The sequence below is a fragment of the Arachis duranensis genome, unplaced genomic scaffold (assembly GCF_000817695.3).
Source record: "Arachis duranensis cultivar V14167 unplaced genomic scaffold, aradu.V14167.gnm2.J7QH unplaced_Scaffold_5501, whole genome shotgun sequence".
Lineage (NCBI taxonomy): Eukaryota > Viridiplantae > Streptophyta > Magnoliopsida > Fabales > Fabaceae > Arachis > Arachis duranensis.
The window spans coordinates 197,994-220,011 of NW_026264955.1; the positions used below are offsets into that span (position 1 = coordinate 197,994).

Consider the following 22,018-nt stretch of genomic DNA (forward strand, 5'->3'; position numbering starts at 1 on the left):
AATTTAGCTAAGTGATGGATAACAAGCATTATGCAGATTTAGCATTCTTAACAAACAATTTCACTTGCAACTAGATAAACACTTTAGCAAGACATACAATGGTTTCCAAATTCAAAACACTTCACAGCAGCCAGGATTAAGTCTAGATACAACCTTTGAAGTTGCAGCCCTTTGATTCTTCTTTCTGTTGTGTTCTCTTTGAGTTAAGATGCATAATATCTTCAATTGTTGACTCATGTCTTGCATAATTCTCAAAGTTGCTTGCTTCTCAAGCCCTTAATTGTATGGTTGGTATGCATAAATCAGGTGTGGTTCCTGGATTTATTTTGGTGTGGGAACACCAAACTTAATTGTTTGCCACTGCTTCTGATGCAACAGTTAACCATATGTGAAACCTTGTGTCCTTGCTAGTTAATGAAATTAAATCTAGACGTTGCCTCTCATGAAGCGCTCTTTTATTGTCACTAGCTTGACATTGAACTCCCTTTAGGGTGGTTGATGCTGGTGATGTCTCAACTTGTCACCTCTCACTGTAAGCTTTCTATGTGTGCTTTGATGCTCAATTTCAATATGCTCAAGAGAAAGTATTTGGTTGACAGTGTAATAATCTTCTGTTCCCAGCTGTTGATACACTAGTTGCACCTTATCACCTTTAGAAAATCCTTCAGTTAGGATTTTCTTATTCTTCCACCCTTTGTAAGCCTTCTTCTTGCTCTTCATTTTATTCTTTCTTGTTGATCTTTCTTCCTTGACAGTGACTTGGGTTGTGATACCTTCCTTCTTGTTTATCATCCCAGCTTCTTTTTGAATTCCTTTTTCTTCTTGCACCTACTTATTTTTCTGTTCTACTGCCTTGTTGGTTGCTTGCTTTGGAAGGAAGTCACTATTTGTCTTGCTTGCTTCTTCATTACTTTGTGATTCTGGAAAGACTTTCAAGGTGATGCTCTCCTCATGCATTCTGAGAGTTAGCTCTCCCTGCTCTATATCTACAATGGCTCTAGCAGTGGCCAAAAATGGTCGACCAAGTATTATGGAGTCACTCTCATTTTCTGCTGATTCTAGAATCACAAAGTCTGCTGGAAAGATGAACTTGTCAAACTTAACTAAAAGGTTTTCAATCAACCCTTTAGGGTATACCACTGATTGGTCTACCAATTCCAAGGACATCTGTATTGGTTTCACCTCTCCTATGCCAAGCTTTTTCACTAAAGAAGATGGAATTAGATTTATACTTGCTCCTAAGTCACACATCCCCTTGTTGATGAATAGGCTTCCAATAGTGCACGGTAGGAAGAAGCCTCCAGGATCTTTAAGCTTGGGAGGAAGTCCTTTTCTGATTAATGCACTGCATTCTTCACTGAGCATTACAGTCTCCTTCTCACTCCAACTCCTTTTCTTATTGATGAGCTCCTTCAAAAACTTGGCATACAGAGGCATTTGCTCCAATGCCTCAGCTAAAGGTATGTTGATTTCCAGTTTCTTGAAAGTCTCAAGGAATTTATGGAAATGTTGATCCTTTGTCTCTTTGTGGAATCTTTGGGGATAAGGCAATGGAGGTGTCAAGCTTTTCTCCCCTTGAAGTTGTCTTGGAATCGGTTCTTCCATGATCTGCTTTCCCTTCTTCACATCTTGTGGTCTATTTTCTTTCTCTTGAGGTTGATTCTGAGAGTACTTGCTTACTGTTGCATCTTCATCATTGGCTGCCTCTTTTTCAACTTGTTTCTTGTCACTTTCCTTGGGCTTCTTGGTGGCTTCTTCATCTTTTAGCAGTATTTTTCCACTCCTCAATTGTATTGCCTTGCATTCCTCTTTTTGATTAGGAATGGTGTCACTTAGTAGTGAGCTTGACGGTTTTTCAACAGAAATTTGTTTGGAGATTTGCCCAATCTGCCTCTCCAAGTTCTTCATGGAAGCTTCTTGGTTCTTTGTTGCAATTCTTGGTTCTTCATCATCTTCTCCATGAGCATCTCTAGATTAGTGATCCTCTGAGAGTCTTGTGAGAGTGGTTGGTTTTGGGGTGTTGATGGATGATGATAGGTGTTTTGGTTAGTTGGGTGGTTATTGGGTGGGTAATGGTTAGAGTTGGGATAAGTGTTTTGTGGTTTTCTGTATGTGTTTTGGTTAGTGTTTGGCTGGTTGTTGTTTGTGTTTTTCCAATTGTTTTGAGTTGAATTCCTTTGCCATGGCTGCTGAATTTGATTGTGGTTGTCTCCCCATCTGAGGTTGGGATGGTTCTTCCAAGAAGGATTGTAAGTATCTCCATATACTTCATTAGTTATAGGATTTTGGTTGTGCATGTATTGGACTTGCTCTTGCTGTTGCTCCTCTTGGATTTCTTCATTCTAACCCCAAGTAGTTGATGGTTGGCTTGTGGCACTTACTGATGCAACTTGCAGGCCATCAATCCTTTTGGCCATTTGCTCAAATTGTTGCTGAATCTGCTGCTGCATCATTTTGTTTTGAGCTAAGATTGAATCCACTCCTTCCACCTCCATTACTCCTCTCCTTTGTGATGGTTGGCATTGCCTTTGGTGAGCAAAGAAATATTGGTTGTTAGCCACCATATCAATGAGATTTTGAGCTTCCTCTGTAGTTTTCATGAGTTGTAATGAGCCTCCAGCTGAATGATCAAGTGCCTCTTGAGCCTTCAGAGTGAGTCCCTCATAGAAGTTCTGCAGCTTATCCCACTCAGTGAATATCTCTGGTGGACATTTCCTCAATAGTACCTTATATCTTTCCCATGCTTCATATAAATTCTCAGCCTCTATTTGAGTGAATGTCTGCACCTCAGTCTTCAATCTTATGATCCTTTGAGGGGGGTAACATTTGGCAAGGAACTTGCTCACCAAGTCATCCCAAGTGTTGATGCTCTCTTTTGGAAATGTCTCTAGCCATTGAGTGGCTTTGTCTCTGAGAGAAAATGGAAAGAGCAACAACTTGTAGCTGTCAGGAGGCACACCATTGGTTTTCATAGTATCACAAATCCTCAAGAAGGTAGATAAGTGTTGATTTGGGTCCTCCAATGGGCCTCCTCCAAAAGAGCAGTTGTTTTGAACCAAAGTGATGAGTTGTGGCTTTAGTTCAAAATTGTTTGCATTGACATTAGGAGTAAGAATGCTACTTCCACAGTGTCTAGCATTTGCAAATGTGTATGAAGCCAGGACTCTTCTTTGTTGTGGGTTATTGTTGGCCCCTCCTCCTGGTTGATTGAGATTTGATGGATCTCCTTCCATCTCTTGGAATTCCTCCTCAGATTCTTCCTCTCCAATAACGTTCTTCCCTCTTTCAGCTCTTCTTATTCTTCGAAGAGTTCTTTGGTCAATTTCAGAGAGGATGGGAGAAGATCTTCCTGTACCTGACATACAAACACACAACAATAAACACACGGATCCAGAAAATGAATGAAACTTCAATCTATAGCTAGAATGAAGTTTTAGTTAGTTTAAGCAAAAATTCAAACAGTTAGTGTGTTAGTCAAAATTAAATGAACAGAAAAGAAAAAGTGCTTGATCTAAATCTCCACTTCACTTAATCATTGTCAATCTATTTCAATCCCCGGCAACGGCGCCAAAAACTTGATGTGCGGAAAACGATCCAACACAAAACTCATCGGCAAGTGTACTGGGTCGCATCAAGTAATAAAAACTCATGGGAGTGAGGTCGATCCGACAGGGATTGAAGGATTGAGCAATTTTGGTTTAGTGGTTGATTTAGTCAAGCAAACAAGAGTTGATTTGAGTGATTTGTAATTGACAAAAGCTAAATTGCATGAATTGTAAAGGGATAAGGGAGAATTGCAGTAAATTAAAGAAAAGGGAGAGGGATGAATTGCAGAAATTAAAGAGAACTTAAAGTAAAGGTGCTGAATCTTAAAGAACAAGAAATTAAATGACTGAAACTTAAAGTGCAAGAAATGTAAATTGCAGTAACTTAAAATGCAAGAAATGTAAATTGCTTGAATGGAAAAGGGGAGTTGAGGATTGGGGATTCAGGATTTCAGCAAGGGAAAGTAAATTGCAACAATTAATAAAGCAGAAGATGACTTGGAAGTAACTAAAATTCAAACAGGAAATAAAATTAAATTACAGCGTTTAAAGAGATTTTGAATGGAGATTGAGACAGAATTTCCTCAATTCTTCACACCCAAAACTCAAAACAAGAAAAGTAAAAAATGCCCAAGCAAGAACGAGGAAGAAGAGAGATCAATTCTCCTCCCTAATTCTCTGAAATCTCAAAAGTTCCAAAAATAAAGATTCAAAGCTCAAAAGAAAGATCAAAATTCAAAAGTAAAGGGAAAGGTCCTAATTACATCAAACTATCTCCTATTTATACACTTTCTATTCTTGGATTTTGTAATTTGGATGGGCTTTTGATTTGATGAAGAAATGAATTTTATTGGATTTTTAATCTAATTTTAGCCCATGAAGAAAGTAGCTCCCAGGAGGCTGCCCTGCCCTTGTGGAGGGCAGGGCATAAAATTTTGCATCTGGCCCATGGTGCGTGCATGTGGTGCGTTGGTGTGTGCAGGATGCTGCCCTGCCCTCGCGGAGGGCAGGGCAGAACTTTTTGGTGCACCAGAATGGTGCCTGTGCGTGCTGCTGGTGCTGTCGAGTGATGCCTTGGTGCGCCAGAATGGTGCGCTGGCCGTGCACCACAAGATGCTACCCTGCCCTTGCGGAGGGCAGGGCAATGTTTCCAAATTGAAGCTCCGTGTTCGATCCTTGAGTGACGCGCACGCTATTCTTTTTTCTTGGTTTTCCTGGCACCAAACTAAGGCGTAGTTTCTTGTTTTCTCATGGTGCCGTGTTCGATCCTTGTGGCAAGCATTAGTGAGCTTTTTCTTTGAATTTCTCCCTTTGGTGAGCCCGATATCGCCCTTGAGGAGGGCAGGGCAGTGTTTTTGTCTCCCTTGTTCCATGGCACCAATTTGTGCTCTGCCCTTGTCGTGGGCAGGGCAGGGTTGCCTCTCAATGCTTGCTTGCTCATGTTGCCCTTCTAGAGGGCAGTGTGCCCTTGTGGAGGGCAATGCTTGCACTCCTTCTTTATGCGCCACGCCTTTTTCTCCTTGGGCCACGCTTCCTTAAGCCACGCTTCCTCTTTTCTTCTTTTCTTCACCTATAATAGACCAAAACAACTACTCAAAGTATCACTAAATTCACAAGGCTTATAAATCAATTAAAATTCAATTAAAATCAGCTTAAACCTCATGAATTAGCATCAATTTAATGGTGGTTGCTTGATCTAAAGAAGTTATGCATTTTCATTCCATATCTCTTACTTATGATGCAAGAAAGTGCATAAAGACTAATAAAACAAGTGAAATTAGCTTGAAAAATGGGTATATAATGACTTGTCATCAATAAACCCATATTTTGTGATATATTTTGTGCTTAGTTTGAGTGATTTATTCAATCCTTCACCCACTTATTCATATTAATTGCATGGTTTTACTTTTCCTTCCTTATTATGTGATGTATTTGAAAATCATGTTTCCTATGCTTTAAAATTAATTATTTTAATTACCCTTTATTATCATTCGATGCCATGATTTGTGTGTTGAGTAGTTTCAGATCTTCTAAGGCAGGAATGACTCAAAGGATGGAAAGGAAACATACAAAAATGGAAGAAAAGCACAAAACGGAGTTTTTGAAGAAACTGGCAACGACGCGACCACATGGACGACGCGGCCGCATGCCAAGCGCGAAGAAGCAGCGATGCGGCCGCATGACTGACGTGACCGCGCACCTAAAGAAGAACACCTATGACGCGGCCGCATGACTGACACAACCACGTGACAAGGAAAACTCCAATTGACGCGACCGCGTGACAGAGACCACGCACCAGAAATTGCAGAAAACGCTCATAGCGAGTTCTGAAGCTATTTTTGGCCCAAATCCATGTCCAGAAGGCATAGACCAGAGGTTATGAAGTGGGGGAATGCATCCATTGAAGGCAGTCTCCAAATTTTTAGTCACTTTCCATGATTTAGGTTTAGTTGGAGAGAGGTTCTCTCCTCTCTCTTTAGGATTAGAATTTAGATTTAGGATTTTATTAGTTTTGAGGATTATCTCTTTATCAGGTTCAATATTCTCTTTTTCATTACTTATTTTTTTCAATTTAGTATGAATTCTTCTATTTTACATATTACTCTTTCGAATTAATGTTATTTGAGGTATTTCAGTTAATATTGCTTTCTTTTATTTATGTTATTGATTATTCCCAATCTGAAGACATTTTTATTCCAGTAGATTTAATTCCTTTTCCTTTTGGTCTTGGTTAAGAAATCCGTAACTCAGGAGTTATCTTAGCTCAACATAATTGATAACTGTTATCTTTGCTAATTGAACTGAACTTCAATAATCCCAACCTTTTCTTAGGAAATAAATAGGATTCGAAGGTCAAACTAATTAGTCCCTTGATTTTCCTTTGCTTTAGCAAAGGTTAACTAAGTGGAATTAAGATTCAACTTTCATTATTATTGATAAGAATAACTAAGTCTAGACTTCCAATTTCTCATACCTTGCCAAAGGGTTTGCTTTACAGTATTTATTTATTTTAATTGCCATTTAAATTATTTACCATATTCATTCCTCGTTCTCAAGCCCCAATTTACAATCTCCATAACCAATAATAAGAACATACCTGCCTGCAATTCCTTGAGAAGACGACCCGAGGTTTAAATACTCGGTTATCAATTTTAAAGGGATTTGTTACTTGTGACAACCAAAACGTTTGCACGAAGGGATTTCTGTTGGTTTAGAATCTATATCTACAACGCGACTATTTTTATAAAATTCTTTATTAGCAAAAATCCTAACATCATTATGCCTTTCGGTTTATGGTTTAGGGTTTGTGGTTTAGGCTTTAGGGTTTTTGTTTTAGGGTTTTGTGATTGTGGGGTGGTGTTTAAGGTTTAGGGTTTTGGGTTTAGGGTTTAGGGTTTAAGGTTTAGGATTTAGGGTTTATGATTTAGTGTTTAAGGTTTAGGGTTAAGGTTTTATGGTTTAAGGTTTTGGGTTTATGGTTTATAGTTTAGGGTTTAGGGTTTAGGATTTTGGGTTTAGGGTTTAGGGTTTATGGTTTAAGGATTATGGTTTAGGGTTTTGGGTTTAGGGTTTAGGGTTTAGGTTTTATGGTTTAGGGTTTAGGTTTTATGGTTTAGGGTTTATGGTTTATGGTTTATGGTTTACGATTTAGGGTTTAGGGTTCAGGGTTTTGGGTTTAGGTTTCAGGGTTTATGGTTTATGGTTTAGGGTTTAGATTTTACGGTTTTGGGTTTTTGGTTTAAGGTTTGGAATTTAAGGATTGGGGTTTAGGGATTAGTGTTTAGTGTTTAGGGTTAAATGTTTATGATTTGGGATTTAGGGTTTGGGGTTGAAGGTTTAGGATTAGGGATTAGGGTTTGGGTTTTAGGGTTTAAGGTTTAGGCTTTAGGGTTTGGGGTTTATGGTTTAGGTCTTAGGGTTTATGGTTTAGGGTTTATGGTTTAGGGTTTTGTGTTTGTGGGGTAGTGTTTAGGGATTAGGGTTTGGTTTTAGGCTTTAGGGTTTAGGGGTTATGGGGTTATGGTTTAAGGTTTGTGATTTAGTGTTTATGGTTTAGGGATTAGGTTTATTGGTTTAGGGTTTACGTTTTATGGTTTAGGGTTTATGGTTTAGGGTTCTGGTTTCAGGGTTTAGGGTTTATGGTTTAATGATTAGGGTGTAGGATTTTGGGTTTAGTGTTTAGGGTTTACGTTTTATGGTTTAGGATTTTGGGTTTAGGTTTATGGTTTAGGGTTTAGGGTTTAGGGTTTATAGTTTTAGGTTTATGATTTAGGGTTCAGGGTTTAGGGTTTTGGGTTTTGGGTTTAGGTTTTATGGTTTAGGGTTTAAGGTTTATGGTTTATGGTTTAGGGTTTAGGATTTAGGGTTTTGGGTTTAGGTTTTATGGTTTTGGGTTTAGGTTTTATGATTTAGTGTTTATGGTTTATGGTTTAAGGTTTAGGGTTTAGGGTTTTGGGTTTAGGGTTTAGGGTTTAGGGTTTAGGGTTTATGGCTTATGGTTTACGGTTTAGGGTTTTAGGTTTAGGGTTTAGGGTTTAGTGTTTTGGGTTTAGGGTTTAGGGTTTATGGTTTTAGGTTTCTGGTTTAAGTTGTATTGTTTATGGTTTAGGGTTTAGGGTCTATAGTTTAGGGTTTAGGGTTTAGGGTTTATGGTTTATGGTTTAGGGTTTGGGTTTAGGATTTAAGGCTTGGGGTTTGGGGTTTAGTGTTTAGGGTTTAGGGTTTATGGTTTAGGGTATATGGTTTAGGGTTTATGGTTTGGGGTTTAGTGTTTGTGGGTTAGTGTTTAGGGTCTGGAATTTAGGATTTATGGTTTAGGGTTTAGGGTTTAGTATTTTGGGTTTAGGGTTTAGGTTTTTGGGTTTATGGTTTAGGATTTGGAGTTTAGGGATTCAGGTTTTGGGATTAGGTTTTAGTGTTTACGGTTAAAGGTTTATGGTTTAGTGTTTAGGGTTTGGGGTTTAGGGTTTAGGGTTAGGGTTTGGGTTTTAGGTTTTAGAGTTTAGGGTATATGGTTTGGGGTTTTGGATTTAGGCCTTATGGTTTAGGGTCTAGGATTTAGGATTTATGGTTTTGGTTTTATGGTTGTAGGTTTATGCTTTATGATTTGGATTTTAATGATTGGGGTTTAGGGTTTAAAGTTTAGGGTTTAGGGTTAAAGGTTTATGGTTTGGCGTTTATGGTTTGGGGTTTAGGCCTTTGGGTTTATGGTTTATGGTTTGTGGTTTAGGCTTTAGGGTTTGTGTTTAGGGTTTTTGGTTTAGGCTTTAGGGTTTGTGTTTAGGGTTTTTGGTTTAGGTTTTAGGGTTTTTGGTTTAGGTTTTATGGTTTATGGGTTAGGGTTTACGATTTACCATTTTGGGGTTTTGGTTTAAGATTTGGAGATTAGGGATTGGGGTTTTGGGATTAGGGTTTAGGGTTTAGGGTTAAATATTTATGGTTTGGGGTTTAGTGTTTAGGGTTAGGGTTTAGTGTTTGGGTTTTAGGGTTTAAGGGTTTAGGATTTGGGGTTTAGGGTTTAGGTTTTAGGGTTTATTGTTTATGGTTTATGGTTTAGGCTTTAGGGTTTTGGGTTTGTGTTTTAGGGATTAGGGTTTGGGTTTAGGGTTTAGGATTTAGGGTTTGTGGGGTTATGGCTTCGCATTTGTGATTTAGTGTTTAAGGTTTATGGTTTAGGTTTTCTAGTTTAAGGTTTATGTTTTATTGGTTTATGATTTATGGTTTAGGGTTTTGGGTTTGGGGTTTAGGGTTTATGGTTTATGGATTAGGGTGTAGGATTTTTGGTTTAGTGTTTAGGGTTTAGGTTTTACAGTTTAGGATTTAGGTTTTATGGTTTATGATTAAGGGTTTTGGGTTTAGGGTTTATGGTTTTAGGTTTATGATTTAGGGTTCAAGGTTTAGGGTTTGGGTTTAGGGTTTAGGGTTTGGGTTTAGGGTTTAGGGTTTAGGTTTTATGGTTTAGAGTTTAAGGTTTATGGTTTATGGTTTGGGGTTTAGGATTTAGGGTTTTGGGTTTAGGTTTTATGGTTTAGGGTTTAGGTTTTATGGTTTAGAGTTTAGGGTTTATGGTTTATAGTTTAAGGTTTAGGGTTTTTGGTTTTGGGTTTATGGTTTAGAGTTTGGGGTTTAGGGTTTATGGTTTACGGTTTACGGTTTAGGGTTTTGGTTTTAGGGTTTAGGGTTTAGTGTTTTAGGTTTTTGGTTTTGGGTTTAGGATTTCTGGTTTAGGTTTTAGGATTTATGGTTTATGGTTTAGGGGTTATGGTCTACTATTTAGGGTTTAGGGTTTATGGTTTATGGTTTATGGTTTAGGGTCTAGAGTTTAGTGTTTAGGGTTTAGGGTTTAGGGTTTATGGTTTAGTGTATAAGGTTTATGGTTTAGGGTTTATGGTTTAGGGTTTATTGTTTGTGGGTTAGTGTTTAGGGTCTGGGATTTAGGATTTATGGTTTAGGGTTTAAGGTTTAGTATTTTGGGTTTATGGTTTAGGATTTTGGGTTTAGGTTTTTGTGTTTATGGTTTATGGTTTAGGGTTTATGGTTCAGGGTTTATGGGTTTAGGGTTTTGGGTTTATGGTTTAGGATTTGGAGTTTAGGGTTTGGGGTTTAGGGTTTAGGGTTAGGGTTTGTGTTTTAGGGTTTTGTGTTTGTGGGGTGGTGTTTAGGGATTAGGGTTTGGATTTAGGGTTTAGGGTTTAGGGTTTGGGGTTTAGGGTTTAGTGTTTGTGGTTTATGGTTTAGGGTTTAGGGTTTGGGGTTTAGGGTTTATGGTTTAAGGATTAGGGTGTAGGATTTTGGGTTTAGGGTTTAGGGATTAGGTTTTATGGTTTAGGATTTTGGGTTTAGGGTTTATGGTTTAGGGTTTATGGTTTATGGTTTATCGTCTTAGGTTTATGATTTAGGGTTTGGGGTTTAGGCTTTAGGGTGTTGGGTTTAGGTTTTATGGTTTAGAGTTTATGGTTTATGGTTTATGGTTTAGGGTTTAGGATTTAGGGTTTTGGGTTTAGGTTTTATGGTTTTGGGTTTAGGTTTTATGGTTTTGGGTTTAGTGTTTATGGTTTTTGGTTTAAGGTTTAGGTTTTAAGGTTTTGGGTTTATGGTTTAGGGTTTATGGTTTATGGTTTACGATTTAGGGTTTTGGGTTTATGGTTTAGGGTTTAGTGTTTTGGGTTTTGGGTTTTGGGTTTAGGGTTTAAAGTTTCTGGTTTAGGTTTTAGGGTTTATAGTTTATGGTCTAGGGTTTAGGGTTTAGGGTTTAGGTTTTATGTTTTAGGGTTTAGTGTTTATGGTTTATGGTTTAGGGTTTGGGTTTAGGGTTTAGGGCTTGGGCTTTTGGGTTAGTGTTTAGGGTTTAGGGTTTAGGGTTTAGGGTTTAGTGTCTAGGGTTTATGGTTTGGGGTTTGTGGTTTAGGGTTTAGTGTTTGTGGGTTTGTGTTTAGGGTCTGGGATTTAGGATTTATGGTTTAGGGTTTAGGGTTTAGTATTTTGGGTTTAGGGTTTAGGATTTTGGGTTTAGGTTTTTGTGTTTATGGTTTACGGTTTAGTATTTAGGGTTCATGGTTTATGGTTTTGGGTTTATGGTTTAGGGACTGGGGTTTAGGGACTGGGATTTAGGGATTAGGTTTAGTGTATAGGGTTAAAGGTTTATGGTTAGGGTTTTTTTGGATTAGGGTTTAGGGTTTTGGGTTTATGGTTTAGGATTTGGGGTTTAGGGTTTATGGTTTATGGTTTAAGGTTTATGGTTTTGCGTTTAGGGTTTAGGGTTTAGTGTTTTTTGTTTTGGGTTTAGTGTTTAGGGTTTCTGGTTTAGGTTTTAGGGTTTATGGTTTATGGTTTATGGTTTAGGATTTAGGGTTAAGGTTTAAGGTTTAGGGTTTAGGGTTTAGGGTTTAGGGTTTAGGGTTTAGGGTTAGTGGTTTAGGGTTTATGGTTTAGGGTTTGTGGTTTAGGGTGTTTGGTTTAGGGTTTATGGTTTAGGGTTTAGTGTTTTGGGTCTAGGTATTAGGGTTTTGGGTTTATGTTTCAAGGTTTATGGTTTATGGTTTAGGGTTAAGGGTTTATGGTTTGGGTTTTTGGTTTAAGATTTGGAGTTTAGGGACTGGGGTTTAGGGATTAGGGTTTAGTGTTTAGGTTTAAATGTCTACGATTTGGGATTTAGCGTTTGGGGTTTAGCGTTTTGGGTTAGGCTTTAGGGTTTGGGTTTTAGGGTTTAGGATTTAGGGTTTAGAGTTTAGGGTTTAGGCCATAGCGTTTATGATTTAGGGTTTATGGTTTAGGCTTTAGGGTTTGTGTTTTAGGGTTTTGTGTGTGTGGGGTGGTATTTAGGGATTAGGGTTTGGGTTTACGGTTTAGGGTGTAGGGTTTGGGGTTTAGGGTTTAGGGTTTGTGGTTTATGGTTTAGGGTTTTGGTTTTATGGTTTAGGGTTTGGGATTTAGGGTTTATGGTTTGTGGTTTTCGGTTTAGGGTTTTGGGTTTAGGATTTAGTGTTTAGTATTTTCTCTTTTGTGTTTAGTGCTTAGGGTTTTTGGTTTAGGTTTTAGGGTTTATGGTTTAGGGTTTAGGGTTTAGCGTTTAGGGTTTATGGTTTAAGGTTTAGGGTTTAGGGTTTATGGTTTGTGGTTTATGGTTAGGGTTTTGGGTTTAGGGTTTAGGGTTTATGGTTTAAGGATTAGGGTGTAGGATCTTGGGTTTAGTTTTAAGGGTTAGTTTTTATGGCTTAGGATTTTGGGTTTAGAGTTTATGGTTTAGGGTTTAGGGTTTATGGTTTATGGTTTTAGGTTTATGATTTGGGGTTTTAGGTTTAGGCTTTAGGGTTTTGGGTTTAGGTTTTATGGTTTAGAGTTTAAGGTTTATGGTTTATGGTTTAGGGTTTAGGATTTAGGGTTTTGGGTTTAGGTTTTATGGTTTTGGGTTTAGGTTTTTTGGTTTAGGGTTTAGGGTTTTTGGTTTAAGGTTTAGGTTTTAGGGTTTTGGGTTTATGGTTTATGGTTTACGATTTAGGGTTTTGGGTTTAGGGCTTAGGGTTTAGTGTTTAGTGTTTTAGGTTTTGGGTTTTGGGTTTAGGGTGTAGAGTTTCTGGTTTAGGTTTTAGGGTTTATAGTTTATGGTTTAGGGTTTAGGGTTTATGTTTTAGGGTTTAGGGTTTATGGTTTATGATTTAGGGTTTGGGTTTAGTGTTTAGGGCTTGGGGTTTGGGGTTTAGTATTTAGGGTTTAGGGTTTAGGGTTTAGGGTTTAGCGTATAGGGTTTATGGTTTAGGGTTTGTGGTTTAGGGTTTAGTATTTGTGGGTTAGTGTTTAGAGTATGGGATTTAGGATTTATCGTTTAGGGTTTAGGGTTTAGTATTTTGGGTTTAGGGTTTAGGATTTTGGGTTTATGTTTTTGTCTTTATGGTTTATAGTTTAGTGTTTAGGGTTCATGGTTTATCGTTTTGGGTTTATGGTTTAGGATTTGGAGTTTAGGGACTGGGGTTTAGGGATTAGGTTTAGTGTATAAGGTTAAAGGTTTAGGGTTTGTGGTTTAAGGTTTAGGTTTACAGTTTAGGGTTTAGGGTTTTAGGGTTTAGTGTTTATGGTATATGGTTTGGGGTTTAGGGTTTAGGGTTTTGTGGATTAAGGTTTAGGATTTTGGGTTTATGGTTTAGGGTTTGGGGTTTAGTGTTTATAGTTTTTGGTTTAAGGTTTAGGGTTTTGGGTTTAGGGTTTAGGGTTTAGTGTTTTGTGTTTTGGGTTTAGTGTTTAGGGCTTCTGGTTTAGGTTTTAGGGTTTATGGTTTATGGTTTAGGGTTTAGGATTTAGGGTCTAGGGTTTAAGGTTTAGGGTCTAGGGTTTAAGGTTTAGGGCTAATGGTTTTGGGTTTATGGTTTAGGGTTTATAGTTTAGGGTGTTTGGTTTAGGGTTTATGGTTTAGGGTTTAGTGTTTTGGGTCTAGGATTTAGGGTTTATGGTTTAGGGTTACGGTTTATTGTTTGGGGTTTAGGATTTATGGTTTAGGATTTATGGTTTAGTGTTTTGGGTTTAGGGTTTAGGGTTTTGGGTTTAGGTTTCAAGGTTTATGGTTTATGGTTTAGGGTTAAGGGTTTATGATTTGGGTTTTTGGTTTAAGATGTTGAGTTTAGGGATTGGGATTTAGGGATTAGGGTTTAGTGTTTAGGGTTAAATATTTACGGTTTGGGAATTAGGGTTTCGGGTTTAGGATTTTGGGTTAGGCTTTAGGGTTTGGGTTGTACGGTTTAGGGTTTAGGATTTGGGGTTTGGGGTTTAGGGCATATCATTTATGATTTAGGGTTTATAGTTTAGGCTTTGGGGTTTAGGGTTTGTGTTTTATGTTTTTGTGTTTGTGGGGTGGTGTTTAGGGATTAGGCTTTGGGTTTAGGGTTTACGGTTTACGGTTTGTGGGGTTATGGTTTAGGCTTTGTGATTTAGTGTTTAGGGTTTATGGTTTAGGTTTTATGGTTTAGGGTTTATGTTTTATGGTTTAAAGTTTATGGTTTAAGGATTAGGGTGTAGGATTTTGGCTTTAGTGTTAGGGTTTAGGTTTTATGGTTTAGGATTTTGAGTTTAGGGTTTATGGTTTAGGGTTTAGGGTTTATGGTTTATGGTTTTAGGTTTATGATTTAGGGTTCAGGGTTTTTTTCGGTTTTGTGTTTAGGGTTTTGGGTTTAGGTTTTCTGGTTTAGAGTTTAAGGTTTATGGTTTATGGTTTAGGGTTTAGGATTTAGGGTTTTGGGTTTAGGTTTTATGGTTTAGGGTTTAGGTTTTATGGTTTAGGGTTTAGGGTTTATGGTTTATGGTTTAAGGTTTAGGGTTTAGGGTTTTGGGTTTATGGTTTAGGGTTTGGGGTTTAGGGTTTATGGTTTATGGTTTACGATTTAGGGCTTTGGGTATAGAGTTTAGGGTTTAGTGTTTTGGGTTTTGGGTTTTGGGTTTAGGGTTTCTGATTTAGGTTTTTGGGTTTATAGTTTATGGTTTGGGGTTTAGGGTTTATGGTCTAGGGTTTAGGGTTTAGGGTTTATGGCGTGGAGTTTGGGGTTTAGTGTTTAGGGTTTAGGGTTTATGGTTTAGGGTTTAGGGTTTAGTGTTTGTGGGTTAGTGTTTAGCGTCTGTGATTTAGGATTTATGGTTTAGGGTTTAGTATTTTGGGTTTAGGGTTTAGGGTTTTGGGTTTAGGGGTTTGTGTTTATGGTTTATGGTTTACGGTTTAGGGTTTATGGTTTTGGGTTTATGGTTTAGGATTTGGAGTTTAGGAATTGGGGTTTAGGGATCAGGGTTTAGTGTTTAGGGTTAAAGGTTTATGGTTTGGTGTTTGGGGTTTGGGGTTTAGGATTTAGGGTTAGGGTTTAGGGTTTGGGTTTTAAGGTTTATGGTTTAGGGTATATGGTTTGGGGTTTTGGTTTAGGCCTTTGGGTTTAGGGTCTAGGGTTTAGGGTTTATGGTTTTAGTTTTATGGTTTTGTGTTTAGGGTTTAGGGTTTAGGATTTATGGTTTAAGGTTTAGTGTTTAAGGTTTATTGTTTGTGGGTTAGTGTTTAGGGTCTAGGATTTAGGATTTATGGTTTAGAGTTTAGGGTTTAGGGTTTAGTATTTTAGGTTTAGGGCTGAGGTTTTTGGGTTTATGGTTTATGGTTTAGGGTTTAGGGTTTATGGTTTTGGGTTTATAGTTTAGGATTTGGAGTTTAGGGATTGGGGTTTAGGGATTAGGGTTTATTGTTTAGTGCTAAAGGTTTATGGTTTGGTGTTTAGGGTTTGGGGTTTAGGGTTTAGGGTTAGGGTTTATGGCTTCGGTTTTAGAGTTTAGGGTTTAGGGTATATGTTTGGGGTATTGGTTTAGGCCTTGGGGTTTATGGTCTAGGGTTTATGGTTTATGATTTTGGTTTTATGGTTTTGGGTTTATGGTTTAGAATTCTTGAGTTTAGGGACTGGGGTTTCGGGTTTAGGGTTTAGGGATTATGTTTTGGGGTTTATGCCTTTGGGTTTATGGTTTAGGGTTTGTGGTTTAGGGTTTAGGGTTTATGTTTTAGGGTTTTGTGTTTGTGGGGTGGTGTTTAAGTTTTAGGGTTTTGGGTTTTAGGTTTAGGGAGGATTATGGTTTAGGGTTTCGGGTTTAGGGTTTAGGGTTTAGGGTTTAGGTTTTATGGTTTAGGCTTTAGATTTTACGGTTTATGGTTTATGGTTTATGGTTTATGGTTTATGATTTAGGGTTTATTGTTTAGTGTTCGAGGTTTTGGATTTAGGGATTGGGGTTTAGGGTTTATGGTTTATGGTTTACGATTTAGGGTTTTGGGTTTAGGGTTTAGGGTTTAGTGTTTTGGGTTTTTGGTTTTGGGTTTAGGGTTTAGAGTTTCTGGTTTAGGTTTTTGGGTTTATAGTTTATGGTCTAGGGTTTAGGGTTTAGGGTTTAGGGTTTAAGGTTTATGTTTTAGGGTTTAGGGTTTATGGTTTATGGTTTAGGGTTCGGGTTTAGGGTTTAGGGCTTGGGGTTTAGGGCTTAGTGTTTAGGGTTTAAGGTTTAGGGTTTAGGGTTTAGTGTCTAGGGATTATGGTTTGGGGTTTGTGGTTTAGGATTTAGTGTTTGTGGGTTAGTGTTTAGGGTCTGGGATTTAGGATTTATGGTTTAGGGTTTAGGGTTTAGTATTTTGGGTTTAGGGTTTAGGATTTTGGGTTTAGGTTTTTGTGTTTATGGTTTACGATTTAGTATTTAGGGTTCATGGTTTATGGTTTTGGCTTTATGGTTTAGGATTTGGAGTTTAGGGACTGGGGTTTAGGGATTAGGTTTAGTGTATAAGGTTAAAGATTTATGGTTTGGGGTTTAGGGTTTGGGTTTTAGGGTTTAGTGTTTATGGTATATGGTTTGGGGTTTAGGGTTTAGGGTTTGGTGGATTAGGGTTTAGGGTTTTGGGTTTATGGTTTAGTGTTTAGGATTTAGGGTTTAGGGTTTAGTGTTTAGTGTATAGGGTTTATGGTTTAGGGTTTGTGGTTTAGGGTTTAGTGTTTGTGGGTTAGTGTTTAGAGTCTGGGATTTAGGATTTATCGTTTAGGGTTTAGGGTTTAGTATTTTGGGTTTAGGGTTTAGGATTTTGGGTTTATGTTTTTTTGTTTATGGTTTATGGTTTAGTGTTTAGGGTTCATGGTTTATGGTTTTGGGTATATGGTTTAGGATTTGGAGTTTAGGGACTGGGGTTTAGGGATTAGGTTTAGTGTATAGGGTTAAAGGTTTAGGGTTTGAGGTTTAGGGTTTAGGTTTAGGGTTTAGGGTTTTCGGGTTTAGTGTTTATGGTATATGGTTTGGGGTTTAGGGTTTAGGGTTTTGTGGATTATGGTTTAGGATTTTGGGTTTATGGCTTAGGGTTTGGGGTTTAGGGTTTATAGTTTTTGGTTTAAGGTTTAGGGTTTTGGGTTTAGGGTTTAGGGTTTAGTGTTTTGTGTTTTGGGTTTAGTGTTTAGGGTTTATGGTTTATGGTTTAGGGTTTAGGATTTAGGGTCTAGGGTTTAAGGTTTAGGGTTTAGGGTCTAGGATTTAAGGTTTAGGGCTAATGGTTTTGGGTTTATGGTTTAGGGTTTATAGTTTAGGGTGTTTGGTTTAGGGTTTATGGTTTAGGGTTTAGTGTTTAGTGTTTTGGGCCTAGGATTTAGGGTTTATGGTTTAGGGTTACGGTTTATTGTTTGGGGTTTAGGATTTATGGTTTAGTGTTTTGGGTTTAGGGTTTAGGGTTTTGGGTTTAGGTTTCAAGGTTTATGTTTTATGGTTTAGGGTTAAGGGTTTATGATTTGGGTTTTTGGTTTAAGATTTTGAGTTTAGGGATTGGGATTTAGGGATTAGGGTTAAATGTTTACGGTTTAGGATTTAGGGTTTCGGGTTTAGGATTTTGGGTTAGGCTTTAGGGTTTGGGTTTTACGGTTTAGGGATTAGGGTTTGTGGTTTAGGGTTTAGGGCATAGCATTTATGATTTAGGGTTTATGGTGTAGGCTTTAGGGTTTAGGGTTTGTGTTTTAGGGCTTTGTGTTTGTGTGGTGGTGTTTAGGGATTAGGGTTTGGGTTTAGGGTTTAGGGTTTATGGTTTGTTGGGTTATGGTTTAGGGTTTGTGATTTAGTGTTTAGGGTTTATGGTTTAGGTTTTATGGTTTAGGGTTTATGTTTTATGGTTTAGAGTTTATGGTTTAAGGATTAGGGTGTAGGATTTTGGCTTTAGTGTTAGGGTTTAGGTTTTATGGTCTAGGATTTTGGGTTTAGGGTTTATGGTTTAGGGTTTAGGGTTTATGGTTTTAGGTTATTTCCGCTGCTCAGGTTGAACAGAATCAGAATTGCAAAGTTATTTTAAAAAGATAATAACAGCAAAATCAAAGGAAGGCATAGTTTCAACCCCCTTCTCTAAGCCTACCACAACCTTCATTAGGTTTTATGGTTTAGGGTTTAGGGTTTTATGTTTATGGTTTAAGGTTTAGGGTTTAGGGTTTTGGGTATATGGTTTAGGGTTTGTGGTTTAGGGTTTATTGTTTGTGGTTTTCGGTTTAGGGTTTTCGGTTTAGGGTTTAGGGTTTAGTGTTCACTACTAGAATTGGGGCTTTTTCGGACGAATTTTGAGACGAAATTGAAATAAATTTCGAATAAATTAGGGACAAAATTTTTCTTTCAAACAAAATTGGGACAAATTTTTTTGTCCCAAAAAGCCTTGTTGCTAATTTACATTTCGTCTGAAATTTCGTCCGAAATTTTTTTCAATCAATTTTGTGACAGATTTCAAATAGACATTTATCTGCTTGATTTCTAACTATTATGATATATTTTAGACGAATTTCAGTCAGATTAGCCAACATAAAAACAACGTATTTCAGACAAATTTCAAACAGAAAAGTGTTGATTTTTTGAAAAATTTCAAACAAAAAATATACTCTATTTCAGACAAATTTCTAACGAATTTAGTCAAATATAACAAATTTTTTCGAACAAATTTTAGACAAATCAAATATTTCTTTTCAATTAAATTTCAGACAAATTTAATTTAAAAGAATCTACGTATTCGAAACAAATTTCAAACAAAACAAAAAATTATTTTCGCACAAATTTTGTACAAATTTAATATAATATTTCAAATAATTTTCATACAAAATAATTTGCTATTTAATATATAAATATTTTAGAAAATAAATTGTATTCAATTTGCTTTCTATATTAAGACCATCATAATCATTTTTTCATATTACGTCATCGAAATTATAAACAAATAATAAAGTCGTGAAAAAGCCAATTACCATTAAAGAGTTTAAAAAATATTTATTATTAAAATATTTGTCCATAAATGTAATCAAACTAAAATAAAAAAAATTAAACTAAAACAAAAAAAGAGCCTTTAAAAAGGTCAAATATCATGAATAAAATCAAATGTACTAACTAATTCACCTAAAAATTCCTTAATCTGAATCAGAAAAAACATATACTACAGACATCAATCACTCATGTTGTCATCCTCATCATCACTAGAGCTTGTCACAAGCTCATCATCCGCAAGAACAGATATGGTTGAAGGAAGTAGGAGATTCAACTTTTTATACAAAGCATGAAGTTTCTTTTCAGTAGAAGCAATTCTTTTTTGTTGAGCTTTTAGTTGACTCCTTGATCCTTTAACTTATGCTCAACATCATTCAACTTAACCTTTTGCTCTTCATTGATCATTTCTTGCTCCTTTGTCTTTTCTTTCCACATGTGAAGTTCTTGCTCAATATTTAGATTGTCTTTGGATGCAAACAAGTTCCTGTGGAAAATGTTTTATGGCTAGGATCAGATATACTTCTAAAATTTTACACACATAAAGAAGAAACAAGAAAGTTAAAATGCATAAATGCATGGATTCTTACGTGCTTTCCTGTTGACAACCTAGCTCCTCTGACTTTCTTATGCTGAAGTTGTTAAATGAGAGATCTCTAAATAAAGTTTATGGAATGGGTTCAGAATCTAAGAATTAGCAATACATTATATTTATGTACCATATTTATTGACTTCAGAGAACACTTAGTGCTTAACAAAATCGTAACAATATTTGATAGACATCCATTCTAGCATCAATTTTTGTCTAATGCATTTTCCTAAGGTCATATAAAAATTTAAACCTATTTTTAAGGCTAAGTGATTTATTTCAAAAATATGTCACTAGCAAGACATATGCTTAAGATGTGATAAGATTTATAGTACTTATGCACTACTTCCCCCATTTATTTACTACAAGTGTCACCAATTTGACATCAAATTGGTATATCTTTCATGAACCAATTGTTTATAATATAGAATTAATAGAATTGAAGGGAATATATAAGGCTTCAATTGCTTGTATAGGTGGAGCACCAAAAATCTTGAAAATATTTTCTCCGAAGTGCTTCAATTGCTCTGATAACACAATCCTAGACCATATTATCATGAACCAAAAGCATAGTATGGCATGTTACCAAAACGTTTCCTGTTCTTAATATTCCAAAAAACATGCTTTATACTTTATACTAAACAGAGAGGGGGAAGGAAAATAAACCGAGCATATATGGAAGTTCAATGAATGGTACAAGCTTCTGGAGATACTCTTAAAATTTATGTATTTTGAAATTTGATAAATGCCAAAGTGGTGTCTTTGTCCAATAAACAGAGTTGAGTTGAAATCTTGAGGAAGCACAATCATATCAGCTAAAAGTTCCCAAATGTGTAAAATAAAAGTTTCATATTCACTCAAAGGAGAAAACGAACAATAACTAGTGTAAGGGCAATATTTAACAAGACAAAGATAAAAATGATAAAATTTAATTCAAGGAATAGTGTACTAGCATTTGGAAGACAACTTACACAAAATCTGGTATCTAATCGGGCAGTGGTCCAGTTAGAAGGTTCCTAGTTAAAAATCTATCAAAACCAAAATAAAGATGTCAGTTCATAGAGTTTAGAATTGTTGATGAACTAGAATATCAATAAATAAGCTCATCCAATTAATTTTTTTACAGTCCCAAAAGTCTCTTTTATTGCCTTAATCAATTCCACTTCACCAGTATCACTTTTAATGCAGTCACAAACATGAATAAATGACCCAAATGGTAGTTCTATAAAACTAAAAACATACTGGTAATGCTACACAAATTCCAATGATACTTTTTCATGTTATTTCAAATGCAGTGGTACTATGTTATTGAAAGGAAATTAACATTGAATAAAGCTGAGTAACAATCACTACTCACAAAAGTTAGAACCTGACAGAGCACGCATAAAGGGAAGAAGGAGGCAAGGTCAATCTAGCAAAGCTAGAGGGTGGAGGTCGCCTCAGCTGCGGTGTTTGAGGCTGGCGGGGGTGCGGGTTTGGAGACCGGTGGAGGCACCCACATGCAGGAGGCAGAGCAGTTGTTCGCGAGTGAGAGCTGTTACCTGGAGTGCGAGTCATGATGGTGGAGGTGGTCTGAGGTGCAAGAGTGGAGACTAGAGCGTTGGCTGTCTGAGAACAGAGGTTTGAAGGTCTGATAGAGTGAGGTTTGTAGCGTTGAGGCGAAGCACGAGCGGCAACCACAGACAGGAGGCAGACCATGCAGAAGGAGGGAGAAGGAGATCCAAAATTGACGCTGAAACCAAAAGGGAAAGCTGTAAAAAGGTTGGGTTTTTGGCAAGGTAGGGAATGCTGAAAACCTAGCTAGCTGTGATACATACGAGGGAGAGGGTACTCAAAAACTGAAATCTCTCTAACTAAAAGGTGGTTTTGAATAAAATTTTTATTTTTGGCGCAAAGTAAATTAGTGGCTTTAAAACAACTACATATAACAAATTTTAGAATTGAAATTATATTTAATTTTTACTAACAAATTAAAAAAAAGATAAAATTGTAACAAAAATATATTTAATAAGTTATGGAATATTAATATCTAAATGATAGATATTTAAAAAAATTATATCTATTATTAATTTTAAAATTTTTAAATTAAATTATGTTCTTAAATCTTTGTTATATAATAATCTTAAAAGATAAATATTTAGTAAAATTAACATTTGAAATTAAAAATTCCTTTTATATTAATAGATAAAATGGATAAGATATGATAACTGCATCAAATTATATAAAGGGGAGTCAAAGGCCCCTCAGTTACATTTCTCATTCCACACATATCTTCATAAATCTATTCTAACTTGAGTGTCGGAGTGTTCTTGCTAAGTACCGACCCTATCGCTCCAGTCAAACAATTGAACAAATTTTTCGACTCACAAGTCTCCAATCCATCTCATAAGGTTTAGAATAGAGACTTCTAGATAAGTAAATTTTTTTTGAGCTACTGTATCTATATATAGTGTTCTAAAAGAGTCAACTGAAAAAAATTCTTCATAGGTAAATTCTTTTTTTAATAACTATCATTATGTAGTTTAATGTTCATTACTATAATTTTCATTATTAAAAATTTTAATATTAGTTTAAGGTTACTTCTTTATTTAATTTATCTTATTTAGTTGTTAGAACCGAACCGATA

At 36.5% G+C, this 22,018-nt stretch overlaps 1 long non-coding RNA gene across 1 annotated transcript; it reads right to left on the reverse strand.

The window, feature by feature from the left end:
* Positions 1–19,066: 19,066 nt before the first annotated feature.
* Positions 19,067–21,224, reverse strand: LOC127744528 (uncharacterized). The gene is made up of 3 exons (XR_008005482.1): positions 20,750–21,224; positions 20,364–20,420; positions 19,067–19,290 (listed from the first exon to the last, which is right to left on the reverse strand). It is a non-coding gene; the product is annotated as an uncharacterized LOC127744528 (long non-coding RNA).
* Positions 21,225–22,018: the final 794 nt, after the last annotated feature.